We start from the raw sequence: 13,337 nt of genomic DNA, 5'->3' as shown, positions 1-13,337 counted from the left end.
GGACAGCACAGATATCTGGCTATATGCACAAACCGTAGCCCCAGGCCCTGGTGACACTTTGTGACGCCGTTTACGGGCCATATGGGACTTTGATATGACAACGCAAATATCCGTTATGGGACAACAGGCACGCACGGCATCTTTATGGGGGGGAGGGGGGAGAGGGGGAAAATGGTGGGGGAATGTCCTTGCCGCCTGCTCAGACATTTTCCATCTCAAGGAGGATACAGAAGAGAGTCGGCGAGTGAAGGAGTATCCTTGAAATGGTCAAAAGCCTAGACAATATATAGTTTTAGGTGATTTAAGTGGTATGTTTTAGTTCGTTTTTCTATGCTATATTAATTCCTCAGTAATTAAGTGTTGCTTGTAATAAATACAATAAGGATTATATATATTTCCAGCTAGTTAAGCGATAAGGAAAATATTATTTCCAAAGACTTAGAAGGTATTTTCTCAGTCTATTGGCTTCATTTTTATCAGATCTATTACTATATATTTTAAATGCTTTATTGAAACAATTCATAAATATGTTTTTTAGATTAAAAAAATCGTTAGACTTAAAGTATGTTATTTTCTGGGAGGAAAATATATCTCTTGGTCTGTTGACAATTTAATTCATTTTCTAAATATATATCAAATATTTTGTATGCTTTAGAAATAAAGTACTTTTTATTTACTTTAAAGATTTCTCCATAAATATAAATATTTTTATTTCGAATTTCTTTAGGAAAATCTAAATAATTTTCCGCAAAAATAAAATCCTTTTAATTACCAATCAAAATGGTGAATATCTCAAGCAACTTGTAAACGAAATTCCAAAGAATTCCAGAGGTTTATTCATTTATTTATCCAAAGGCAAAGCTAAACCAAAAACCAATTAAATTTCAATGGATTTCTTGATGATTTTAGTTAACATTTTACACTTACATATGTGCTCCCGCAGCTGGCTATTTCTAAGCTCCAAGTGAAATGAAATTTGGTTGGCAGCCCCTCAAAAATGAAGGATTCTCAGTATTACCAATCCCAGTTACCAGTTACCAGTGAATGCAATTCAGCATTTTTGCCGTTTAATTACTCAATCCGTAAGGGGAGCTCCACCTACTTACATATGTAAGCTGCTCCGTCTCTGTAACCCTTTTGCCATGTGTATATATATATATATATGGATGTATATGTCTATGTATTGGGTAAATGAATTGTGGAGAGTGAGTGAGAGAGTGGGTAATTCTCACATATGCCACGAACCCGAAGCCGAGCACCGAAGCAACTTCAAACTATTGTTGAAGCAACCGGAGAAACAAAATTAAAACAAATCCTTTCGTTCCATATTAATGGTCGCCATCTTTGCAAGCAAATGACATTCGAAAACATTTATTGCGCCCGCATGGGTGAGTGTGTGTTGTGTCACACACACACACACACTCCCCTCAATCCCTCAATCCACCCACCAAAGGCAGGACGACTTCACCCCTTTCGCTGCCTTCGCCTTCGCCTTCGCCATTCGCCATTACAAGTCCACCCAAAAATACTCACACTCATTTTGTATATGTATGTAGGATATATATATATAGATATGTGTGTGTGTTCTGGGTGTTTTTGTGGGTGTTCATTTTGGTAGTGAGCCCGACAGGACACATTCCTCACGCAAGGATACAAGGCGTGTGTGTGTGTGTGTGGAATTTAACAGCCAGAAACAAAGGCATGTGTGTGTATGTGCGTGCGGGTGTGCGGGTGTGCGAGTGTGCGAGTGTGAATAACTACTACTCGCATGTACAGTCATTTCAGTTTACATTATTTACCCATTTTAGCCCGAAAAACTTTACGAAGAAACCCCCTTTCCCCCCTTTGTTTTTTTTGCCACGCTCCTCGCTCATTGCCTTAAACTTTCATTTAGTTTTCTAATTACTTTTTTAATCAAGAAACCAAAGATTGCCGCTGTGCTGAGCAACCCCTTTTTCAGGAAATTATTTTCTTTGGAGAGGAGGACAAAGATTTTGTATTATAATATATCAAAAAGTATATATCAAATAAATTCAAGACTATTTTTTGATGTATGTAATTTACAATATGTTGTTTTGATTTACTAGAGAACTTTTCGAAGATTATATACCCTTGCAATTTGCAATTTAATTTATAGGGTTTTATAGGAAATCGAGTATTACTAAATTAAAAATATTCGCATTTTTTGAATCGATAATAATTAATTTATTTATGTGAAAATGTTGTATAAAAAACCCCATAACTAAGGCAAAAATCCATTAATTTCAATTCGGAAAGTTGTCCTAGGTTACTTTTTTTAAGAATAATAAATCTGTATTCCAAACATAAAATGTAAAAAATTTAAAATTTTTGCTCAAATTTTTGGCAATTTTAACAATGTAAAATTTTCAAAATTTTGAAAAAACTAAATTTTTGTCAGACATTGCTAGATCGATTTCCCTTTTGATGCTGACTAAGAATATATATAGTTTATAGTGTCAGAAATGACTTCTTCATAGTGTAATAATATTCTAACTTAAATGGAAATACCAATTTTTGAGTCGATATTTAAATATATTTTTATATACCAATTTTTTTTTATCAATCAAAGTTTAAAAACCCTTAACTAAGTCAAAAATTCATCAATTTCATTTCGGAAATCGCTCCTATGCTAGTTTTTATAAGGTTAATAAATCTGCATACTCAATAAAAAATATTAAAAAATTAAAATTTTTCCCAATTTTTTTTTGGCCAAATTTATCGATGAAATTTTGTAAAAAAATTAAAATTTTTTTTTTTCTTCCGAAGATGGCTAGATCGATTCAGCTGTTGATGCTGATCAAGAATAGGGTCGGAAATGACTCCTTCACAGCTTTACAAGCTACTGACTAGGGTATAAAAATGTCGAAAATATATTTTCAGACTTTTGCTTATGTCTCATGTGGTTCAGAATATATTTATATAATTTACAGTTTCAATAACCTAAGTAGATATTAATAATAGGGTATATTTAATCAAGTTTAGATGATAAATCAAAGTTGTTTATAAGTATATTATGATTTAGGGATGATAGAAAATCACTATATGAATTTTTCGAATTTTAAATTCTATTTTGTGATATATTTTGTATATTTAAAAATTTAATATATGAAAGTTTACGATGCAATAATTTATGCGACTTTTTTGCTCAATATATTATTGAGTACTTTTGGGGTTAAGGATATTAATACTCTAATTAATTAACCCAAAAATGAGTTAAGAAATGTTTTAAAAAATTTTATATTTTAGTTGAATGAATTATTAACATCATAAAATATTAAATAGCTAAACTTCACAAAAAATACACAAGATATTTAGTATTTAACGAATTTATTTACTAAATCATTCCTTCTGTATACATTTCTGCCTTCCAAATTTTTTTTCGCAATTTTCCGCAACTTCTCTTCGCATAAGGGCGGCGAAACTTTCCACTCGCAATTTGATTTTCCGGCTGGACAAAGGTCTAGTCGTGGTGGTCGGCCATTTTGGATTTCCCACCCCCGCCAAAGGTCTGTGTTTGGGTTTTGTTTGCTGTTTGCCGCAGTCTGTGCCCCGGCAGCACCACCTCTGTCTGCCCTGACCACTTCCCAGATACCAATCCCAATCCCAACCCAATCCCATTTCCAATTCCGGATCCCAGCCTGCGCTTCCAGGGGTCTGTCACTCAGCGCCTGGCCATCGCCATCGCCATCGCCTTCGATTCGCTTTTTATAGCTCTCATCCCTTCCGACGCCGATAGTTATTGAGTTTTCCATTTCCCCCGCCATGCCACCCACGGCAATGTAATGTCAATTTACTTCAAATTGAAATGATTCAAGGGCGAATCCCCGAGTTTTGGACACTGTGAGAAATGATAACATGACTTTGATACATTTCTCTTGGGCATTTTATAATTTTCTCCAAGTTTTCTGTACCTTGGGTTTTTAGTATTTATATAAAAATAATATATTTATATACTTGCTTTATATTTTATAACTATTTTTATTTGTTGAGGAAACATCGCAGAAATATTTACTAGAATTTTTAAACACCTTTTAGAGTATTATAATTTTAATCAGAAGCTTTTTAATAAGTGAAGGAGTCATTTCCGACCCTATAAATCATATATATTCTTGATCAGCATAAGAAAACAAATCGGTCTACCTATGTCCGGGACAAATTTAAATTTTTTAAAATTTTCAACATTTTTTAAGGTGTTATAATTGTCAAAAATTGGGGGAAAAAATTAAATTTTTTAACATTTTTAGTTGAGTATGCAGATTTGTTAACCTTATAAAAACTAACATAGGAGTGCTTTCCGAATGGAAATTAATGCATTTTTGGCTGAGTTATGGGCTTTTTTAATGTTGATTTTTCGAAAAAATATGTCATATAAAAATCTCTATAAATATTGATTTATGAATGCGAATGTTTTGGGCTTTAGTAATGATTGACTTCCGATTCTATAACTCATTTGCAAAATACAAAACCCTCTAAAATATTCTTTAAAATATTCCTTGACGTATTTCCTAAAATATCCTTTAAATGCTTATCATAAAATAGACTTAATAGATATTCCTAGATATACTTTATTATGTTCTTAGAGGACCTTAATTCCCTTTCTTCCCGTGTATCCTGTAATCTGCCTGGCGTTTCGCTAGCTATTTTTGGTACCCAAAAGTCCGAGGGCTAACTCGCGGCAAACGTCTGCTGTCCATGCGCAGGACAAGGACCAAGGAGCAGGGACCAGGGACCAGGGACCAGGAACCAAGGACCGGGCACCACGGAAAGGACACAACAGCAGGAACAGGACGAAGAGGAAGAGGAGGAGGGAGTCTGAGGGGTTTGGCAAAAAAGGATGACAGGGCGTGTATTTATTGTTACCGCTTTTCGTGGTCGCGTCACACGAAAAACTTGGACACGCCGAACTTTTTTTATCGGACAGGCGACGCAGGACTCTCCCCTCTCTCTCTCTCTCTCTCTCTCTCTCTCTCTCTCTTTCTGGCTCCTTGGGGGCACGAGTCCCGGGTCCTGGGTGAAATATTTATTACTTATCTACCACTGGCTACCCCCAAACCCCAAACCCAAACCCCGAGACCAAAAATAGTCGTCGTCCACTGATTTCCTTCTCGTCGTCGTCCTCGTCGTCTGGCGTTGTTTATGCGTCTGGGTCCGTTTCCCCTTGGGGCCAGGCAGCAGCTGCAGATGGGGGTTAATGTACAGTTATGGCCAAAAGTGACCATCGAGAGGGGTTTTTTTAGTGGGTGGGAGGGAGACAGAGGTAGAGGTAGAGGCAGGTGTGTCTGGATTATTGATTTCACCGGGGAAAAAGAGTGAGAGTGAGAGCGGAGTCTAGGAAACTCTTGAACTTGTGACCAAAATGTACTTTAAGCTTGTGAAAACTAACTAAAATTAATTAGAATTAATATATAATATATAAACTACATTTTTATTTTATTTACGGGTCTTAAAGTCTTGAAATGAAAGATTTGTAAGACCGAAATAAAATAAAATGGATGTTCAAATGTCTCGGGCAGACCACAAGCTGTCATGGGAGAAAGGAGCTACCAGGAGCTATCTTATGTATGTACTCTGGTCTGTCTTCCCTCTCATTCTCCCATTCTCTCCATCTCTGTCTCTGACAACAAAGCTTTGAGGGAAAACTTCCCGAAAAAGTAGAGAAGCAAAAAGGGTTGAAGGAACAACATTGCATATGTGAACGGAAGACTTCCATGCCGCCCAACCAAGTCCATCCAAGTCTGTGTCCTTTCTGGCCACCCACTTTAACCACCACCACCACCACCCCCTCCCCAGGACTCCCCACCCCCCTTTTCATCCCATACGCCATTAGACCTTTTGTTGTCTGCAGTAAAATTCTCCATACGTGTGTACACACAGGATCTGCCCCGTCCCTCGGCTCGTCCTGCCATGCAAAAGTTTAATTCAAATCACAAAGACACACACTCAGGACCTGTATGAGTGTGTGTGTGTCTAGGAAAAGTTTGGAAATTCATGCGGTGGCAAACCGAGTGAGGACGTCCTCCCTGCCGCCTCCCTGGCCAAATAGGATCTAAAATCCTTTTTAAACCACGATTCGCCTTGCCTCGCCCCCTTTTACTTTATATACCACAACTCTCCTGCATATGTATGTATGTATGCACGTACGTATATGTATGTACATGTGTGTAAGGACAAAACTAATATACGAGCAAGGATTCCCGAACTAACTGGTTACAATTTTACAATTTCACAATTTCCAAAATTGTATTATTACGCTTTTGGGAAATGCTTTTCCTGATGTGTTTCTTCTGAGTTTGTTAGTTTCTTAGTTCCCCATTTCATTTCCATAATAAATATATATATAATATTGTTTTTTAGAGATTATGATTTGAAAGTTATACAAGTTTTTGTTTGGCTCAAGGCTTAAAAAAAATCTGGGCTAAAAATTGTTTTGTTTTTAGTCCGAAGCTTGTAACAAAGTGAAGGAGTCATTTCCGACCCTATAAATCATATATATTCTTGATCAGCATAAACAGGCGAATCTTTCTAGGCATAAAAGAGAGAAACTAATTTTTGAAAATTTTTTTCTAAATTTTTTTACACCTATTTTTGCATAGATATCATTTTAAAAAATTGACAAAAATTTTAAAAGTTGTAAAATTTAATTGAGTTATGCAGACTTATTAATTTATTAAAAACTAAGATAGAACAGCTTTCGTAATCAAAATTAATGTATTTTTGGCTTAGTTATGAGTTTTTTAAGATTTGATATGTACAATAAATTGTGTCATATCGAAATATCGAAAAATAATTGTATTATTATTTCAGTTAGAAGCTTAAAAAGCAGTGAAGGAATCATTTCCAACCCTATAAACTATATATATTCCTGATCAGCATAAACAGGCGAATCTTTCTAGGCATAAAAGAGGGGAACAAATTTTTGAAAAAAAAAAATTTTCATAATTTTTTACTGCTTTTTTTCATAGTTAACAACTTTAAAAATTGACAAAAATTTAAATAGTTTAAAAATTCAATTGAAGTATGCAGATTTATTATTCTATTAGAAACTAGAACAGAACAACTTTCCGAATCGAAATTAGTTTATTTTTGGGCAAGTTATAAGATTTTTAAAGTGTGATTTTGTCCCAAAAATTTTCATATATAAATATCGAAATATCGAATAAAAAAATTGTATTTTAATTTCAGTCAGGAGCTCGAAACTCAGTGAAGGAATCATTTCCGACCCTATAATCCATATATATTCTTGATCAGCATAAACAGGCGAATCTTTCTAGGCATAAAAGAGAGGAACAAATTTTTGAAAATGTTTTTTCGCATTTTTTACACCTATTTTTGCATAGATAACATTTTGAAAAATCGAAAAAATTTTAAAAGTTTACAAATTCAATTGAAGTATGCAGATTTATAAATTTATTAAAAACTAACATAGAACAGCTTTCCGAATTGAAATTAATGTATTTTTGGCTTAGTTTTGAGTTTTTAAAGTTTGATTTATCTTCGTTTCTATATGGTGAAATTTAATTGTTAATTAAATAGATGACGGGATCTCTTAAAACATACTTTCTTTTATTTCCGTTCGTCCTTTGTTAATATTTAAATCAACTTTCTTTTGAACTTAAAGCCTAAATTTTGTATAATTTTGAAGGGATGTGATGAGATTGTAGTATGTAAAAAACATTGTTAACTAATGGAACGGATGATGTCCTGAAATGTTGATGTCTTTCCTTTCGAAGGACCCCGAAATATGTATGTACATGCCCGTCAGATGTGCAGAAGTTAACTCGACCATAGAGCAGGAATCGGCGGGAAAAGGAGGAAGGTGGAAGGAGAAAGGAGGGAAAACGAGAACACATTGTTATTGGAAGCTGGGAAATCGGTGACTGTTAAAGGACTCGCAAGCAAAGGGGGGGGACTGGGCCGGAGGACATTGGTGGGTCGTTAGGCGAGCTGTGTGTGTGTGTGTGTGTGTGTGGATAGTGACTAAGGACCCCTTGAATATTTCGCTGAAGGAAAGGAGTTCGGGGGGAAGGAGTCGCAGCGGAAGCAGACGAAACGAAACGAAACGAAACAGTCTTTTGCTAAAAGTTCGAGTCTGACATGTGCAGCTGTGTGTGTGTGCAGGACCTCTGCGTCCACCCACCTCTCTCTCTCTACATATGTATATATATATATATTCATATACATACATCCCCCCATATATATATGTATGTATGTGGGTGCGTGTGTACATGTACACTCATATATGTGTATATATATATTTATCGACTTTGTGTGAGCTTGTGGAAACATCAAGCGAACGGAAGAAGCTGTCCGACGGATGCCTAAGCGGAATGCTGCTCCTGCTCAATGTTCCATTAGTCCTAATGTGGAACGAAATGGTTGTGGGGACGGGGGGGTTAGGATGAGGATGAGGAGAAGGACGAATGCTAGTGGTAGTGGTAGTGGTTCCCCTTTCCCCAAAATCCCATTCTCTGTTAACGGTTTCCCGCCATTTTTCGTGAGTGGAAATGGTGAACAAGCCGTTATCAATGGGGTTTTCTTTTAGTATTTTTTGTTTGCTTTAAGGGGAGTTTTTTTTTAGTTTATTTAATATAGTTTAGAGGAGTTTTTTAGTTTATTTAATATACAATTAACTGAATTTATGATTTTCCAATTATATACTTTATATTTTAATCATTTCACATTAATAGGTGCTCTTTTCTTAACGCTTTTCTTATCATTTTTGCCTGGTTTATTGCCCTGGAGAATCTCCATGTGAAGAGCTTAGCTTAGCAGGCACTTGCTGTTCTCTTTCTGTTTGTTTTTTATCTGTTTTTTTGTTGCTGTCTTCGCTTAGAAGTAATTCCCATATAATTCAGTCGTTCCTTGTCATTGTCTTGCTCATATCCGTGATGAGGACTTAGTTTTTGGTTCCCCACCGCCACAGAGGTAATAGCAGATTTGCAGTGGCTTTTGGGTGGAAAGCAAACGAAGAACTAGAGGAATATTAGATGCCCTTTTTATATAATATATATATTATATATTTTGCTATATATTTTATAAGTAATATAATGTTTCCTAGAAGATGTACTTATTATTTTTACTCTCCAAAGATCTTATCCTTATCATTCCTGATTAATAAATCAATCTCAAAAACTTTATATCAATTCAAGTTGTATAAATCCTTTCCTGCCTTTAAGATGATGCATATCCTATATGCTCTGTGTGTGTGTAGGGTGTCACACATACACCCACACACACCTACACGCGTACATCAACAAGTCTGCTCTGAAATACAATTTACTTTTCGTTGGGATTACATTTTGTGTGTGTTCCTTGGCATTTCTCCTTGCCGGTCGCCTTGTTTGCCATTCGCTTTTCGTAAATAAAAAGAGCTCAGGCTTAAATGATAGGGTAGGGTGTGGAGTAGGGTATAGGGTATAGGGTAGGGTATATAGGTGTAGCTAGGTGGGTGGGATAGGTGGATAAAGTGGGCGAGGCTGCCGCCGCCGCCGCAAGCAGTTGAAGCAGTTGAGGCGGAAAGTAAGTATAAGCCCTGTCAGTGGCATAGTTTTCCTTGTTTTCCCCTATGTTTTTCTTGTTGGTTTTTTTTTCAGTCTAGTTTTTTTTTTGTAGGGATTATTATTTGCCATATTATAAGAAAACGGTTTTAGTTCAAATGTCAACAGCAGCAGGGAAAAGAGAGTGCAAATGGGAGGAAGGATGGCAAGATGGCAGGATGGATTTATTATTCGGTTGCCAAGTCGTGTTGCCAACCGTATGTGCCTTTGATCAAGATCAGGAATTTAAGTCTGTATCTTGTACTTATTTTTCTCTACAGGTTAAATCCTTGTTTCTATAGATTTTTATTCAATTTTAAGGGAAATTTTAAAGATAATATGCTCTTGTATTCCCTTTCATTGATTTCTCCTTCAAGAATATCCCTTTGCTTATGTTTTTCCTTCATATTTTCCACACCAATTAAATTCATATAATTTTCCGCCCCATAATCACTTGACCCCAGACCAGACTTCTCCAGTTTCGAGTTTAATCCTTTGATATATACGTTGACCATCCCCCTTGAGGAGGGAATTAGGATGATGACGATGAGATGACCAATTCGATAATAATTCACGCAAGGACGAGGCATGCAAAGGATGTAAGCAGTAAGTCAAATATTTTCAGCAAAGCCAATGTTGTGATCGTGTGCCCAGCCCACTCGGGACCTATGCTCCTTACGACACAGAGTGTCCTTTTTCCCCCCCTTCCTCCTGTTTGCACACAATTTGTACACGCGGAGAGAAGGGATGTATGTGTGTGCCCCATTAAATCCGTGATTTATGTTCTGTTTAATGTGAAAAATGCTATGTTTTTACCAAAGAGATCACTCCCCGAGCACGCTTCATTATATTGGAGGAGGGTTTTCCCTGGGAGAGAGCCAGCTCCGACGGCGGCCACTAATCAAGTTGACCACTGGTCAAGTCACCCCTTGACCAGAGGCAGCCGACTCCCTGAACCTGAACCTGAACCTGAATTTAAACCTGATTCCCATGGACCTAAAGACTGAATCTGAACCTGAACCTGAACCCGAACCCGAACCCGAACCCTGAGCCAGAGCCAGAGCCAGAGCGTGACCAGTGAACAGGGAGCAACCCCCTGAGGTCTTGGCAAGTTTATTTCAATTTGCATACCAATTGCTCGGACTGATTTGCTCAGTCAGGGTGGGAAAGTAGGCATTCGATTATATATTATATTATATATAGAACGAAGGGTTGGCCCCCGTCCAGCCCAAGGGATAAAGGACAATGTGACGTAACGAAACGGCGGGCTTATAAGCGTGATAATGATGATGGCTGACCTCTGGCCAGCTGCTTGGAAAATGGCCGATGCCTTAACTTTTGACCATTGGCGAAGGATCCTGCAGCAGGATCCAGCACGTGCTCAAGACGCTGCCCAAGCTGCACTGCAATTGGGATTAGACAGCCCATTGACACTGCAGGCAGGGGGTCCTTTTTTTGTTATCCTGTTTTGCCTTCTTTGCCCTCCTCCCCTGGTGGTGGTGCTGGTGGTGGTCAGCGCCTGTCAACATTATTTCTCAATTAATTTTGAATTTCTCATGAAATTAACCCAGAAATCGGCTGGGCAGTGACCTTCGCCACTTGGCAAGGGGCACGTGTTTGGTCAACGGTCACTGCCTCAGAGGGGGGGAAGGGAGGGGAGAGAGTCCTTCGTCCTAGGATTTGAATATTGGTAGTTGTTCCCAAGAGGAGCGACACTTGTTGAGGGCTTGAAATGTGTAAATATCATTTTATTGCATTTACTTAAGGCACCGGAAGAAAAATACTATCAAAATATTTGCATTTCCCGAATCGATTTTAATCGATATCAAATCAATTTTGGCCGGACATAGCTAGAAAGAATTTTTTTTTTTGATGCTAGTCAAGAATATATATGGATTATAGGGTCAAAAATGACCCCTTCACTTTGTTACAAGCTTCTGATTAAAATTAGAATTAATTAATAATCGATATTTATCTATATTTTTATATGACAATTTTCGGGACAAAATCGAAGTTTAAAAAACTCATAACTCAGCCAACAAAAAATTTATTTCGATTCGGGAAGCTGTTCTGCTTTAGTTTTTAATAGGTTAATAAATCTGCATACCTCAAATAGATTTTTAAACTTTTAAAATTTTTGTCAATTTTTCAAATTGATAACTATGTAAAAAAATTTTTCAAAAATTTATTTCTCCCATTTATGCCTAGAAAGATTCGTCTGCTTATGCTGATCAAGAATATATATGGTTTATAGGGGCGGAAATTATTCCTTCACTGCGTTTCGTGCTCGGGACTGAAATTATAATACAATTCTTTGATTAGATATTACGATATTTTTATATGACAATTTATTGTAAATATCAAATCTTAAAAAACTCATAACTAAACCAAAAATACATTAATTTCGATTCGGAAAGCTGTTCTGTTTTAGTTTATAATATGTTAATAAATCTGCATACCTCAAAATAATTTTTAAACTATTTAAATTTTTGTCGATTTTTCAATATGTCAATTATGAAAAAAATGCTTAAAAAAATTATGAAAAAAAATTTCAAAAATTTGTTTCTATTTTTATGCCTAGAAAGATTTGCCTGGTCATGCTGATCAAGAATATATATGGATTATAGGGTCGGAAATGATTTCTTCACTAAGTTTCGAGCTTTTGACTACATTTTTGATACCCTGTAAGGGTATAAAAAACAAGATAAAGAACTGATATTATGGCTTGTTCTATAACTAACTTAAACATCTAATTTGCAATGTTGTAGCTTTTAAAAAGATCTGACAAGAGAAACAAAAGATAGAAAAGAATTTCAATACAATTTCCCTATAATTTGTAAATATTTTGAATATATTTTCTATAAACACTTGAAACTTTATGCTTTCTTTTTTTGAGGTGTAGCAAATCCTTGCTGCAGCGAGTCCTTAAATGAAATTAAGTCCGTGTCGGCATGCGCTGCTGTCGCTCTCTATATATATTTTTTTTTCTGCTGCCTCTGCTGCAGCCAGGAAGTGATAGAATGAATGGCTGGCCCCCCATTTCCCGCAAAAGGGAGGAAAAAGGGGGAAGAAAAATGCACAGACAGACTTCCTGTGGATTTTCCGGAATTTAATTTATTAAAACAACGACGGACAAGAGCGAATGCGAACTGCGAACTGCGACTGGCTCTCAGACTTCCTCAGTGTCCCCCTAAAGCTTGAACCGATCTATATCGGCTTCTGGGATCTGCCAGCTTTATGTATCTTTGAATGAAAAGTAAATTAAAGTCAGGGCAGTAGGTCTCTTGGGCAAATTCCCGTTTTATATTTCTGTGACAGGACCTCAGGGGGCAGACAGGCCAGGACTGGCTCCAAGCAAAAGCCAAAACAACAGGACACGAAAGGGGTTAAGCTCAAGGATCAAGGGCGTAGGGAGACACGATCTGAATTAAGCATAAAATTCGTGTGAAGGCAGCGCTTGATTGACACGTTGACAGTCGCAGGACGAAGGACTAGGGCACAGCCGGTCCCGAATCCGGATCCCGTTGCGCCGTCGCGATCCTGCCAACGAGATTGCTCCTCGTCCCTGCCATCTAAACCCCCCGCCGCGGAATTGTTTTAAATATTAAAATCAAAAACGCAAATGCATGTCCTGCGGCGTCCTGATCGGCAAAAGTCCGTTGGAATTATTGCCGCAACCGCATTTTATAATATTTTCTTTATATTTTGAAATCAGTAAATGTGTAAAGAGGAATTTCTATATTGGGTTCTTAGTTAACACAAAAAGGGTTTGATATTATT

The sequence above is a fragment of the Drosophila serrata genome, unplaced genomic scaffold, assembly GCF_035046125.1.
Source record: "Drosophila serrata isolate PLE 108 unplaced genomic scaffold, ASM3504612v1 contig_176, whole genome shotgun sequence".
Classification (NCBI taxonomy): Eukaryota; Metazoa; Arthropoda; class Insecta; order Diptera; family Drosophilidae; genus Drosophila; species Drosophila serrata.
This window is presented reverse-complemented; position numbering follows the sequence as displayed.